Source organism: Mandrillus leucophaeus, unplaced genomic scaffold (genome assembly GCF_000951045.1).
Source record: "Mandrillus leucophaeus isolate KB7577 unplaced genomic scaffold, Mleu.le_1.0 Scaffold187, whole genome shotgun sequence".
In the NCBI taxonomy this organism is placed as follows: domain Eukaryota; kingdom Metazoa; phylum Chordata; class Mammalia; order Primates; family Cercopithecidae; genus Mandrillus; species Mandrillus leucophaeus.
In genome coordinates this window covers 1,674,621-1,690,956 of record NW_012101887.1, presented here as the reverse complement: position 1 = coordinate 1,690,956, position 16,336 = coordinate 1,674,621, and positions in this window count along the sequence as shown.

Below are 16,336 nucleotides of genomic sequence, written 5' to 3'. Positions count from 1 at the left end.
TTCTCAAATCTTGCCTCAGTGACTTTGGGCTCTTTGAGGGAGTGGAAGAACCCAAAGTGACTTGCTCAGGATCACACAGCTGATTGTGGCAGAGTTGAGCTGAAATCTCCTCTCATTTCTTGTTTTGTTCTTTGCCTTAGGACTAAACTGTTAGATATTTGAAAGGACTCAATAAACCAGGCCTAATAGATTTAGTAATAGGACATGTCCTGGTTGCCTTTCTTCCTCACTCCCACTCTGACCTGACCACGTTTAATTCATCTGAAAATTCTGTTGACTATTCCTCCAAAAAATATGTGCTTTCTAATCAGTTAACTCTCTCTACTTCCACCACCACAACTCAATTTTCTCTTGCCCATGTTATTGCAGTAGCCTCCTGATTTTTCTCAATGCATCCACTATGCCCCTTCTATTGTCCATCTTCTCTTTCATGATCAGATCATGTCACCATCTTGCTTAAACATTCCACAAGATTTCTCGTAACAATCAGAATGAAAACCAGTCTCTTCAAATGCCCTACTGGGTCCCAGGTACTGTAACTATTGCCCACATTTTGGACCATACTACCTTCCACTTTCTGCCTCATTGTTGTTCCAGGTACTATCTTTATTTCTATTTGTTAAACATGACAATGCATTTCTGCCTCATGGCCTTTGCACTTCTGTGTCCTCTACCTGAGTGCTTTTCCCCCATATTGTCATTTGGCCACTCCTTTTCCTCATTCAGCTCTCAGATTAAATGCCATCTGCGTAGAGAGGTCTTCCTTCCCATCCTAATCCTTCCATTTGATCTTATTACCACAAAATCTGTAGCACTTCTTATCACTTGTTGAAATTACATTGCATATTTATTTGTTTTTGTTTTTTACTTTATTGTATTTATTTTTTTCCTTGAACTTTTATTTTAAGTTCAGGGGTACATGTGCCAGATGTGCAGGTTTGTTACATAGCCAAATGTGTGCCATGGTGGTTTGCTGCACAGATCATCCCATCACTTAGGTATTAAGCCCAACATCCATTAGCTATTCTTCCTAATGCTCTTCCTCTCCCAATGCCCCCTCCAAGAGGCCCAGTGTGTGTTGTTCCCCATCATGTGTCCATGTGTTCTCATCATTCAGCTATCACTTGTAAGTGAGAATATGCAGTGTTTGATTTTCTCTTCCTGTGTTAGTTTGCTGAGGATAATGGCTTCCAAATTCTGGAGCATATCCTATGTTCCTACAAAGGACATAATCTCATTCCTTTTAATGGCTGCATAGTATTCCATGGTGTATATGTACCACATTTTCTTTATCCAGTCTATCATTGATAAGCATTTAGGTTGATTCCATGTCTTTGCTATTGTGAATAGTGCTGCAGTGAACACACGTGTGCATGTATCTTTATAATAGAATGATTTATGTACCTTTAGGTATATACCTAGTAATGGGATTGCTGGGTCAAACGATTTTTCTGCCTTTAGGTTTTTGAGGAATCACCACATTGTCTTCCACAGAACTAATTTACACTCCCACCAACAGTATAAAAGTGTTCCTTCTTCTCTGCAACCTTGTCAACATCTGTTGTTTTTTTTGACTTTTTAGTAATAGCCATTCTGACTGGCCTGAGATGGTATCTCATTGTGGTTTTGATTTGCATTTCTCTGATGATCAGTGATGTCGAACCTTTTCTTCTTATGTTTGTTGGCTGCATGTATGTCTTCTTTTGAGAAGTATGCATTCATTTCTTTGCCCATTTTTTAATGGGGTTGTTTTTCTCTTGCAAATTTAAGTTACTTGTACATTCTGGATATTAGACATCTATTACATGTCTATTATGTAGACATAATAGATTATGTAGACATAATTTGTCAGATGGATGGATTGCAAAAATTTTCTCCCATTCTATAGGTTGTCTGTTTACTCTGATGATAGTTTCTTTTGTTGTGCATATCTTTAGTTTAATTAGATTCCATTTGTCAATTTTTGCTTTTGTTGTAATTGCTTTTGACATTGTCATCATGAAATCTTTGCCTGTGCCTGTGTCCTGAATGGTATTGCCTATATTTTCCTCTATGGTTTTTATAGTATTGGGTTTTACACCTAAGTCTTTAATCCATCTTGAGTTAAATTTTGTATAAGGTGTAAGGAAGGGGTATAGATTCAATTTTCTGCATATGGCTAGCCAGTTCTCCCAACCCTATTTATTAAACAGGGAATCTGTTCCCCATTGCTTGTGTTTGTCAGGTTTGTTAAAGATCAGATGGTTGTAGGTGTGTATGTTCTTATTTCTGAGTTCTCTATTCCCTTCCACTGGTTTGTGTGTCTGTTCTTGTAGCAGTACCATGCTGTTTTGGTTATTGTAGGCTTTTAGTATAGTTTGAAGTTGGGTAGCATGATGCCTCCACTTTGTTCTTTTTTCTTAGGATTGTTTTTCGTTATTCAGGCTTTCTTTTGGTTCCATATGAATTTTAAAATAGTTGTTTCCAATTCTGTGAAGAATGTCAATGGTAATTTAATGGGAATAGTATTGAATCTCTACATTACTTTGGGTGGTATGGCTATTTTCCTGACACTGATTCTTCCTATCTATGAGCATGGAATGTAGTTTCACTTGTTTGTGTCTCCTCTGACTTCTTTAAGCAGTAGTTTGTAGTTCTCCTTGAAGAGGTCCATAACTTTCCTTGTTAGTTGTATTCATAGGTATTTTATTCTTTTTGCAGCAATTGTGAATGGGAGTTCATTCATGATTTGGCTCTCTGCTTGCCTGTTGTTGGTGTATAGGAGTGCTAGATGTTTTTGCACATTGACTTTATATCTTGAGACTTTTCTGAAGTTGCATATCAACTTAAGAAGTTTTGGGGCTGAGACAATGAGGTTTTCTAGATATAGGATCATGTCATCTACAAAAAAGATAATATGAGTTCCTCTCTCCCTATTTGAATCCCTTTATTTACGTCTTTTGCCTGATTGCCCTGGCCAGAAGTTCCAATACTACGTTGAACAGGAGTGCTGAGAGAGGACATCCTTGTCTTGTGCTAGTTTTCAAGAGGAATGCTTCCAGCTTTTGCCCATTCAGTATGATGTTGGCTTGGGTTTGTCACACATGGCTCTTTTATTTTGAGGTACATTTGTTCAATACCTAGTTTATTGAGCTTTTAACATGAAGGGATGTTGAATTTTATCAAAGGCCTTTCCTGTGTCTATTGAGATAATCATGTGGTTTTTGTCTTTAGTTCTGTTTATGTGATGAATTACATTTATTGATTTGCTTATGTTGAACCAACCTTGCATCCCAGGGATGAAGCCAACTTGATCATGGTGGATAAGCTTTTTGAGGTGCTGCTGGGTTTGGTTTGCCAGTATTTTATTGAGGATTTTTGCATCAATATTCCTCAAGGATATTGACCTGAAGTTTTCTTTTGTTTTTGTATCTCTGCCAGGTTTTGGTATCAGGATGATGCTGGCCTCTTAGAATGAGTTAGGGAGGAGTCCCTCCTTTTCAGTTTTTTAGACTAGTTTCAGTGGAAATGGTACCCACTCTTCTTTGTACCTCTGGTAGAATTCAGCTGTGAATCTGTCTGGTCTTGGGTTTTTTTTTTTTTTTTGGTTGGTAGGCTATTTATTACTGCCTCAACTTTAGAACTTGTTATTTGTCTATTCAGGGATTCAGTTTCTTCCTGGTTCAGTCTTGGGAGGGTGTATGTGTACAGGAATTTATTCATTTCTTTCAGATTTTCTAGTTTATGTGCATAGAGGTGTTTATAGTATTCTCCGATGGTTGTTTGTATTTCTGTGGAGTCAGTGGTGATAACCCCTTATCATTTCCGATTGTGTTTATTTGATTCTTCTCTGTTTTCCTATTAGTCTAGCTAGTGGTATGTCTGTTTTATTAATTTTTCAAAAAACCAGCTCCTGGATTTGTTGATTTTGTTGAAGGGTTTTTCATGTCTCTCTCTCTTTCAGTTCAGCTATGATATTGGTTATTTCTTGTCTTCTGCTAGCTCAGGGGTTTGTTGGCCCTTGGTTCTCTAGCTCTTTCAGTTGAGATGTTTGGTTGTTAACTTGAGATCTTTGTAGCTTTTTGATGTGGGCATTTAGTACTATAAATTTCCCTCTTAACACTGCTTTATCTGTGTCCTTGAGATTCTGGTATGTTGTCTCTTTATTACGATTAGTTTCAAGGAACTTCTTTATTTCTGCCTTAATTTCATTATTTACCCAAGAGTCATTCAGGAGCAGGTTGTTTAATTTCCATGTAGTTGTGTGGTTTTGAGTGAATTTCTTAATCTTGAATTTTAATTTGATTTTGCTGTGGTCTGAGAGACTATTTGATATTATTTCAGTTTTTTTTTTTTTTTTGCATTTGTTGAGGAGTATTTTACTTCCAATGATCTGATCAATTTTAGAGTAAGTGCCATATGGCTATGAGAAGAATGTATATTCTGTTGTTTCTGAATGGAGAGTTCTGTAGATGTCTTTCAGGTCCACTTGATCCAGAGCTGAGTTCAGGTCCTGAATATCTTTGTTAATTTTCTGTCTCAGTGATCTAATATTGACAGAGCGGTGCTGAAGTCTCCCATTATTCTTGTGTAGGATTTTAAGTCTTTTAGTAGGTCTCTAAGAATTTGCTTTGTGAATCTGCCTACTCCTATATTGGATACGTATATATTTAGAGTAGTTAGCTCTTCTTGTTGAATTGAACTCTTTATCATTATGTAATGCCAGTCTTGGTATTTTTGATATTTGTTGGTTTAAAGTCTGTTCTGTTAGAAACTAGGTTTGCAACCCCTGTTTTTTTCTGTTTTCCACTTGCTTGGTAAATTTTTCTCCATCCCTTTATTTTGAGCCTATGTGTGTCTTTGGATGTGAGATGGGTCTCTTAAAGACAGCATACTGATGGGTCTTGGCTCTTTATCAGGTTTGCCATTCTGTATCTTTTAATTGTGGAATTTAGCCCATTTTACATTTAGGGTCAGTATTGTTATGTGTGAATTTGATCCTGTCATCATGATGCTAGCTGGTTATTTTGCAGACCTGTTTATGCGATTGCTTGTATTGTCACTGGTCTGGGTACTCCAATGTATTTTTGCAGTGGCTGGTAGTGGTTTTTCCTTTCCATATTTAGTGCTTCCTACAAGAACTCTTGCAAGGCAAGCCCAGTGGTGATGAATTCTCTCAGCATTTGCTTTCCTGAAAAGGATCTTACTTCTCCTTCACTTAAGAAGCTTAGTTTGACTGGATATGAAATTCTGTGTTGGAAATTCTTTCCTTTAAGAATGTTGTGATAGGCAGTCCACCATGAAGTGAGCCACTGCCCATTCCCAAAAAAATAAAAATAAAAAAAGATGTTGAGTATTGTCCCCCAGTCTCTTCTGACTTGTAGGGTTTCCACTGAGAAGTCTGCTGTTAGTCTGAGGGATTTTCTTTTGTAGGTGACCTGACTCTTCTCTCTGGCTGTCCTTAACAATTTTTCATTCATTTCAACCTTGGAGAATCTCATGATTATGCGTGTTGGGTTTGATCTTCTCGTGGAGTATCTTCCCGGGGTTTTCTGTATTTCCTGACTTTGAATGTTGGCCTGTCTTGATAGGTTGGAGAAGTTCTCCTGGATGGTATCCTAAAGTATGTTTTCCAACTTGGTTCCATTTTCCATTCTCCCATCTCTTTCAGGTACCCCAATCAGTTTTAGGTTTGGTCTATTTACGTAATCCCATATTTCATTCCATTTTCTCTATTCTTGTCTGCCTGTCTTATTTAAAAAAAGATAGTCTTCAAGCTCTGAGATTCTTTACTCTGCTTGATCTATTCTACTATTGATACTTGTGATTGCATTGTGAAGTTCTCGTGTTGTGTCTTTTAGCTCCATCGGGTTGGTTATGTTCCTCTCTAAACTAGTTGCTCTGCCTTTCAGCTCCTGTATTGTTTTATCATGAGTCTTAGTTTCTTTGCATTGGGTTATAACATGCTCCTTTAGCTCAGCAAAGTTTGTTAGTACCCACCTCCTGAAGCCTACTGCTTCTTTCAGTTCAGTCATCTCACCCTCAGCCTAATTCTGTGCCCTTGCTGGAGAGGTGTTGTGGTCATTTGGAGGAGAAGAGACACTTTGGCTTTTTGAGTTTTCAGCATTTTTGCATTGATTCTTTCTCATCTTTATAGGTTTATTTACCTTTGATATTTGAGGTTACTGACCTTTGAATGGCGTTTCTGTGGGTTCTTTTCTGTTGATGTTGATGTTGTTGTTGGTTTCTGTTTGTTTTTCTTTCAACAATCAAGCTACTCTTCCATAGGGCTGCTGTGGTTTGCTGGGAGTCTGTTCCAATCATAGTTGCCTCTGTTTTTCCCATTCCCAGAGGTACTACCAGAGAAGGCTGCCAGATAGCAAAGATGGCAGCCTGCTCCTTCCTCTGGAAGCTCTGTCCCAGGGGGCACTGACCTGTTGCCAGCCTGAACACACCTGTAGGAGGTGGTTGGAGAGCCTTGCTGGGAGGTTTCACCTAGTCAGCAGGAATGAGATCAGGGATCCACCCAAAGAAGCCATCTTGGCTGCCCTTTGGTACAACAGGTACACTGCATTGAAGGGACCCTTCCTCTTCCTGACCATTTGTATTCTCCAAAGGCAGCAGGCTGGAATGGCTGAGTCTACCAAACCACATAGATGGCAGCTTCCCTTCTCCCTGGGAGCTTTGTCCCAGGGAGAGATCAGAGCTCTGTCTATAGAACTCTTGCTGGAGTGGCTGAAGCCCCCACAGGGAGGTATTGCCCAGTGAGGAGGAATGGATTGGGGTCCCACTTAAAGAAGCAGTCTTGCCACGATCTGGCAAGGCAACTATGCTCTGCTGTGGGGGACACTTTCTTGTCCAGACCACCTACATTCTTCAAAGCTAGCAGGATGAAATGATTAAGTCTACCAATCCACAGAGATGGCAGCTGCCCCTCTCCCTGGGGAACTTGATCCCAACTCCAGCAGACTTCAGCCTGCTGCTGTAGGCTGGCTGGAATTCTAAGGGGTCTCAACCCACAAGCCACTGTGGACGTAGGGCCCACAGAATGATGCCGTTTGGCTCCCTGGACTCAGCCTCCTTCCTAGGGCCATGCATGGATGTATCTCTTGCCCAGAGCACAGGGCTGGAATATGCAAAATTTTGGGTTCTCTGTGTGTGCCTGGGTGGCCACTCTGCTGACTCCATTTAACTCCATGTAACAGACCCAAGGCCCTGATGGCATGGGCTCATGAGGGGATCTCCTGATCTTCTAGTTGCAAAGATCTGTGGGAGAAGTGAGGTTTCCTGCGTGGGGTCAAATAATCACTCATGCTTCTTTTCGCTGGGGGTGAGGGTTCCCTTGGCTCCGTACCACTCCTGGCTGGGCCATCATCCAACGCTGCTTCTCTTTGCTCTCCTTGGGTCGAGCTGTTTGCCTCATCAGTCCCCATATGAGAACCCAGGTGTCTCAGTTGAAGGTGCTGAATTCACTTGTTTCTTTCATTCCTCTCGTTGAGTGCTGAAGACCACAGCTGCTTCCAATCGCCTATCTTGGTTTCTCCTCTGCTGCTTATTTGTTTCTTCATGTTATCTGTCTTGTTTGTGAGACCAGGGACCACATCTATCTTGTTCACCTTGGAATTCCCAGGGCCTAGAATCGTGCTTGGATTATAAAATAATAATCAGCTCTTAAATGATGTTTGCCCCTTGTGTGACACTGTTCTCTGTACCTTACAGATGATAACACATTGCTATTGCTACAGGTATTATTGCTATGAGATAGGCACAATTATAACCTGCATTTATGGCTGAGAAAACCTAGGCACTGAGTTAGGTCACTAAGGCCCTTGCCTAAGCCAGTAAGTGGCAAAGTCAAACTTCACCACCCATCAAAATCACCTGGGGTCCTTGTTAAGTCAGAGGTTACTGGTCCCTCACCTTGGCATTTCTATTTTAGTCGATCAAAGGAGAGTTCTGAGAATTTTTTTTCTTCTAACTAGTTCCCAAAAGATGCTGATGCTGCTGATCTAAGGACCACTCTTTGAGACTCAATGCAATAGAGTTTACAGAGTATTTTCCACATTAGCTGTATTAATACATCCCCGTAATCAATTATTATGCCCATTTTGTAGATGAGGAAACTGAAGCTTAGAGAAGTTAATTAGCTTTCCCATGGCCAGAGTGGGAATGCATAGGAAAGCTGCTTGGACCCAAGTCTCCTGGCTTTAAGTCAAGTTCTCTTAGCACTGCCCTAAGAGGTCTTTATACGGTACTGAATTTTTCAGAATGCTACTCCAATAGATAAATTGTGAAGTCTTTGTGAATTTGGCAGATAAACAAAGCAACCTCCTGGGAACAAAAGAACTTACATCTTCTATTCTGTTTCAACTTAATTAATTTGAGTGATGAAGGTGGTTTCTAGACAAGCTGACATGATTGAAATTTATTTGTATTATAATTTAGACATGCCATAAATGTGATTCAATAACTTTCCCTTGTGTTTAATACTATTTTAGTCATATGATAGCATTGCAAGTGAAGTTTATCTAGCTAATACTACTATTAAATAATCTTTCTTGCAAAACACAAGGAGAAATTCAGGAGTATTTATTGAGAATTTACAGTATCTTAATTATTTATCACTTAATTTTCTAATTAACAAAACACTTGTTCTAAAAGGAGTTTTTAAAAACATCTCTAACAAATGAGACAATTTTCATTAAAATTTCTGAAGAAGTACTTGAATTTTTTCTTAGCTAGCAATTCTATACACCATACACAATTTACAGTATCTTAATATTTATCACTTAATTTTCTAATTAACAAAACACTTGTTCTAAAAGCGTTTTTGAAAAACATCTAACAAGTGAGACAATTTTCACTAAAATTTCTGAAGAAGTATTTGAATTTTTTCTTTCTTAGCTAGCAATTCTACACACCAGAGACTTAAAGCTACAAAACTTTATTTTCCTTAGGTTCTTTCTAGCATTAGTATTCTGATGCCATATTCTTATGACAGAGACTAATAAGAAGAGAAAATGGCACACCCTGAATCTATTTTAGTGATGAAGATAGGAGTGGGAAATGGGAAAAACCTACCTTGTTCTCATTACTACCATGCTAAAACTGTCATCAATTATGATCACTCACTGTATTCCTAACTGTTGGTAACTTCTCTTCAACACAAACTCAGTCTCCTTTAATTCAGTTTGTACGTGAAATATATATGGAAATATATTGATAGTGCTTACATTGATGGCATTTTCTTCACTTACAAAAGCATGTGTTGAAAAGAAGTGATGTCAGTACATAATAGCAAAGTTTCTGTAAGACGGTTATTTCTGTTTTATTACCCATCATCTTATGGCAAAGTAAAAAATGTTTCAAGCATTTACCTTGACCCATATTTTATTGTCATAGTTATCTATGCAGTGCATTTCTCTTATCTTTGACCAGTGTGGAAAAACATCAGTACTCTTCCCCCTACTTTTACCCATGGCCTTATGTCCACTTTTGTTCAGTTTGACTTGACTTATTTGTTTCTTCTGTAGTTTACTAGCTTTTCTTCTCTCTCTTTCTTCTCCCTCTCTTTCTCTCTTTCTTTTTTCAACAAATAATTATTGGGTCCATGATAGTCTAGATTCAGAACACTTAAAGTCATGCTAGAGAAGAAAACATGAATGAATTAAAAAGTCCCATGGTTCAAGATGATACATTATATGATGAAGAAGCAAGAAAAAAGTCCACAGAAGGTGCAATAAGCATTTGATTGGGGTAGACATCCCTGCAGGCTTGAAGTTTTTAGGATGGCTGCATAAAAAACATTTCAGGTATCTATTGCTACATACTAACCACCCCAAAATACAGTAACTTAAAACCATAAATTCACATTATTTGTCTTAATCCTACCATCCGAGTTGAGCTCAGCTGTCTTCTGCTTCACTGGTTGTCTGGTGGTGTTGGAATGGCCATGATGACTTCTTCACTAGTATGTCTGGCACCTCCTCTAACGGACTGAAACAGGTGGCAGCTGGCTGGGCTTCTCTCTCACCACAAAATCTCCTCAGTAGAGTAGCATGACCTCTGCATGGTAGTTCAAGACTCCATGAGAGAGCATTTCAAGAGGACATAAGCCACAATGTGCAAGTACTTATCAAGATTTCACTTGTATTACCCTTGCTCATGTCCCATTGGCCAAAGCAAGTCAGTGTGGGAGGTATGACACTGGGAGCATGGCTCATTGGGGGCCATCAATCCATAAAAGCATTTTGAGGGTCTGACCCACATGTAGAGTAAGAGGAAAGAAGTCACATATGGAGGATTTCAGCTTGAGTGACTGGAAAACTTGTGGGATTATTCATTAGGAGAGAAAAAGTTACATGTGGGAGCTAATTTTAGATGTTAAGTTTGAGACGATGAAAAGGTCTACTAAGTAGAGAAAATATATTGGAACATGAATGTAAGCTGAGGGCTGAAGTACTAAACTTTGGAGTCATATGTAGAAAATAAATAGTTAAAGCCACGTGACTGAGTGTGTTCTGAGAAATATAGAAATTCTACCAACAAACTTTGAGCTATGTTTATAGTTAGAAGTTGGGAGGAGGAAGAGAGCCCAAATAGGAGACAAAGATACCACACATTCCTCTCATATTTTGTGATACTGTTAGAATTTCTATATTTCTAGGTTAATTTGGCTCTGATTTATCTGTGGGTAGGATTTAATTGAGAAATCAGTTTTATTTTAGCAACTTCTACTGTGGAACACTTCTAGTGCCTTGAGTTACTGACTTTTAAATGTGTATTTATTAATAACAGCTAATATCTCTGAGACTTTCTCATGGTTCTCAAAGGGTAGAATCATAGTATGAAAACTAAAGTTAATAATATTACTTGGCAGAATTAAGTTTCACTTTGTTTATTAATCTCTCTGCATGTTGTTCTGCTTCTGGAAACATCAATGAAATTGTGCCAAAGCTTGGTTTCAATGATGAGTCGATTTTCTTCTCGTGAAATGGACTTAATGTTAAGGCTGGATCAACCCAAGCACAGGAAATTAAAAGTTAAGTGCAGAAATATTTCCTTGGTATCCACTAACAAAGTAAAGTCAATTTTCAAAGGTAATTCATAGTTTTCTCTGAACCCATTGCACACGTAAGTGTGAGCTGCAGATTGAGGAGCTGCTTTCACAAATTCTTTGAGGAGGTGTCAGGAAGTTTTGTATTTAAAAACTTGTGTGAGTACTGTCTTGTTTTACTGAGCTACTCATATGGCCCTTACGTAGGTCTTCTAGTTACATGACCTGCCCAATTCAGTGTGACACTCAGGCCCAAACTACTGTGGGCAGGCCATGAGGACCTTTTACACTTCAGCCAGAGAGGATAGGGTAAATCACAGAAACCATTTGGAATATATTATTTTTACTCAATCCTTTGCTTTTAGAGAAAAATATGGAGGTTAAGAATTCAGTTCAAACTGAAATTAAATATGTATTGAATTGTTCCATGACATCACTGATTTTTCCCTTTCTCTTTCACTTTTAAATCATTCTGTGACTATTGTATGGAAAACATCTATACATACTTGCTTATCTGCAAGAATATAATGGCCGTGATGTAAAATGTGGTTATAATGTTATATGTACTGTTTAACAATTTTATTAAGTATATTACTTGGTTCCCTCCACTTTAGAAAATTTTAAGGGTGATACAGGTATGTGTTATATAGGCAATGTCTTCATTAATGTGCTTGCTACATTGTGACTAAATAAAAAGAGACAATGTTTATTGAGTGCCTGTGTTGTCCTGAGTGCTTTACATGTAGGATTTCATTTGATCTTCACAACATCCTTATAAGTTGGGTATAAATAATAATCTGCAAATTATTATCCTTAATTTGCAAATTAGGAAACTGAGACACAGAGACTTTATGTAGCCTGTCCAACATAGCTAGTAAGAAGCAGAACAGGATTTAAACATGCATCTCTGAACTTACAGTCAGAACTTTTAGCTACTGTCCAGGCACCAGAAGTTTTATGATATTTCTCTTATTGTGTTCCAATTCCTTTATTTTCTACCTTTTAAAATCTTGACTTGCAAAACTGAAGACAATTCGGCCAGTGGAGTACGGCGCATTCACTATATTTCCTTGCTATTCTCTCACTATATGATAAGGGGCCACATTTGTAATCAGGTAGTCATTAGTAATAATGAATGCATAGCATGTCAGTACTGTTGTTTGAAGTGAATTTCACATGTTAACTCATTTAATTCTCACAACATCCCTATGAGATAGGCATTATTATCTCCCTTTGCAGATGAGAAAACAACACAGATAAATCAAGCAACAAGCCCAAGATCACCCAGCTGTTATATTAAGTAGCATAGTCAGGGTTCAAATCCAGGCAGTTTAACTCCAGAGTTCATGTGTTTAACCACTCCAGATACTGCCTCTTTAGTTTCAATTTGTTTTCTTAAAAGCTACATCTCCTTTACAGAACAATTTGATAACAAATTCAAAATTAGTTTAGTTTATATAAAGACTAAGATCTATTTCATTCCTCTAGCCTCAATTTCTTTTAAAAGTTTGGATGATTTATTCATTTTTTATTTTTATTTATTTATTTACTTTTGAGATGGAGTCTCACTCTGTCACGCAGGTTGGAATGCAGTGGCGTGATCTTGGTTCACTGCAACCTCCATTGCAATTCTCCTGCTGCAGCCTCCCTAGTAGCTGAGATTACAGGTGTGTGCCACCATGCCCAGCTAATTTTTTTTGTATTTTTGGTAGACATGGGGTGTCATCATGTTGGCCAGGCCAGTCTTGAACTCCTGACCTCAAAGGATCTGCCCGCCTCGGCCTCCCGAAGTGCTGGGATTATAGGCATGAGCCATTGCGTCTGGCTCTGCTTGGATGATTTAGATTGGGATGATAAAGTTATTCATTGTATTAAACAACTTTGTGCTTTCTCTTACCCCTCATGAAATCTTCTTTCTTATTAGGTGCCTATTTATCAACTGTATACTGGGTAAAAATATGTGAGTCCTTACTTGCTATAGGCACAGAATAATATTTGAATTTAGCTTAAATATTGTTTATATAAAATCCACTCCTGAATCCATTTAAACAATTCTAAAATTAGGATAGTCCATGTGTCTTCTGCCTTACAAGCATAGAAATATTGTTTTCTCTTGATCTGTGCATATCATTCTGTACTAGTGGGTTGTTGTAAGGACCAAAAGAAGCTTTCCTCATAAAACTTCTGTGCTCACAAAAGAGCTTATTGATGTCATATGGGCAGCTCTTTAAACACACACACACACACACACACACCACTTAAAACTGAATTTTAGAAAGCAAATAGTTTATTGACTTTTATTCTAGAAAAACAATTCCCAAAATGATTTTTGGGAATAATCTAGAAATTCGACCAGGAGATCCTTTCTGCAAAGCTATGGTGACACAGTTGAAATGAAGAAAATGTCCATGAAATAAGTCTGGGCTACTCTGTATTGATGGTGTCTACCCAGCAAAAGTTCCAATGCCTGAAGCCCAGAGTCAGAGGATGGGTAAGCCTGGGAATGCCGTCTGTCTATGAGACATGGTAAACACCAACATTTTAAAAGGAATCTTAGTCAATGGAACCAGAGTGATATAACAAAGTTTTACTTACCCTGATGACCTCCTGTGGCAAACAGAATTTATTGATGATTGAACATGATTGCTATCATACTGAATGTTCTCTTTAATGTTAAAATGCAAAGGAAATAAAGTGGGTTGCCTAACAAGTAACATGAAGTTTATACTTACGATGCTGTACTATTGGATCATCTACTCCTTTCTGTTTATTATGTTACTTAGATTTGGAAATCTTTCAGTTTTTGAAATTAATCCTTATAATGCTATTTTATGGTCAGCAAAATGGAGACCCACATGTAAAAATTCATCTTAAAGTCACTGAAATATTCTTTAAATCTATACAGTTTGAAAATATAGCTGAATATGATAATATCACTTAGGGTATTTGTTTATGATTATACAATTTCCTCCAGTCTTTACTTACTTATATATTTATTGTTTGTTTGTTTGCTTTTCCTGCCTGCAAACCCTCCCATCTTTAAATAAATTGGAACTTCCAATGAACTTTTTACATGAAAATAACTTCCACTGAGTACTTCTTTGATTTTAGCATTCTAAATGACTTTCATTTAAAAAGTATTCGGAATTAAGTATATAGAAAAACTGATAGTACATACATAGTGACTACATATACCATTTTAATAATTTTCAGCATGCAAAAGTAATTATATGTATTATACTGGTAGATTTATTTCCTCATTGTAAGAAGAGTCCTAATACAGACAGCTTTAATTTGTCATAACCTTGAGAATTCTTTGGGATTTATGTTATACATGAACTAATGATTAACTAAATATACTCTAGTCATAGTCTTTCATTCAGCGAACACAGAGTTTAGGAAACATTCTATGTAGGAATATGAATCATAAAGCAGGAAGATTTTTTTGCTAGCTACTTGTATCCCCATAGTGATAGTAGGTATTAAGCTGAAGCTAGAAGGAGATTCCATACTTTCATATGGTCTTCAAATAATTTTAAACCAACTAAATTCTTTTCAGGCTTGAATTTCATGTGTTCCAATAACCCTAGGCTTTTTTTTGAATCTTATTATCACAGGATATGTGATTTTAGAAATGTTTTTATTTAAGTCATAAAATAAAATGTACCCCTGCTATAGCATAGATATTTCATGACTTTGGATTTAACATGAGCCAGTCTTCTCTCAGCTAAAACCATTGTTAGGATGGGGTTCTTGCAGAATCACAAAAGGTGAGAGCTATATTTTATACAAAATCTGTTACTCTTTCTAGAGGAAATGGTTTGCTATTTCTTAGTGAATTTCAGCAGAGTAGGATCTATTAGATCCCATTAACTCAAATTTAGTGATTAGTGATAAACTGGCAGATTATTAATAGACTTGAATTGTAGGTTGTACCTGTACTAAAAAATAAAGTCAAGGTTACTTGGAGATTTGATACATACAAGTTCAGTTTTATTCTGAGTTAATAACTCAATCCTTCATTTAAGTTGGTAAGCATGTCAGTTTGGTGTATATGTAATCTTTTTCATTAGATTTATTGCAATATTCTATCAATACTGATTAATTCATTTTACTAGAATGACCCCAAAGGGTTGGAATAAAACTGAAGGTAAATATATTCATTCATTAATCTACTCTCTCAATAATTCATTCATTCATTTATTTATAAACAAACATTTTCTGCCTTCCTAGTATGTGTTAAGCCCTGTACTAGTCTCTAAAATACATTAGTCGGTAAAAAAAAAAAATAGAAAATACAAAAAAAACCAAATAAAACATGTATGATTCTTGCTCTTATGAAGCTTCAGACAAGTGGAGGAGCCAGGCATTAATCATATCATCATACTCATGAAAAAATAATTATAAACAGATATGTTTTTATGGAAAGTAATTTGCTACTCAGTATAATAGAGCAACCAGGCTTTGTCTGGGAGTGAGGTGGGGGTGCTAGGGAAGGCTCTGCAAAAGGTTGAGTAGGGTGACGTATGAAGGAATTTTCCATTTGTAGAAGAAAAGGCATTTGCAACTGCCCCAGGTGAGAGGAAGATGCTGAGGGGAGAAATGGAAATAAAGCAAAAGTTGAAGTTGTTTGGGAAAGAAGCACAAGATTAATCAAGGGCCAAACCACTCAAGGATTTTTAGTCTGTTTATCTACCTTGGCCTTTATCCTAAGAGAAAGTGGCAATTATGGAAATAATCTTGAGAAAAAAAGGTTTAATGGTGGTCCCCATAAAACTATGTCCATGTCCTAACTCTTGGAACCTGTGAATGTAATCTCATTTGGGAAAAGGGCCTTTTAGACATAATTAAGTGAAGGATCTTGTGATGGAGTTATCCTGTATTATCCCAGTGGCCCCTGAATCCAATGACATGTCCTTCTAAGAGACAAAAGAGAAGGATCCCAAAAGAGAGGGCCATGTGAAGATGGAGGTGGAGATGGGAGTGAGCAGCTACAGTCAAGGAATGATGACAGCAATCAGAGAACGGGAGAGGCAAGGAACAGATTGCCTCCTAGAGCCTCTGAAAGAAACACAATCCTGCAGACACCTTGATTTCAGACTCTGGCCTCCAGAACAATAAGAAAATAAATTCTGGTTGTTTTAAGTCACAGAGTTTGTGGTAATTTGTTATAGCAGCCATGAGAAACGAATGAGAGCCTGCGACCCAGTCAGCCTTATGTTGTCAGGGGTCTTTCAGCTGCAGCATGTGGAGACCTGATCCATGTCAAGTCAGAGAGGACTGGGAGGGGCCAGGGAGTAG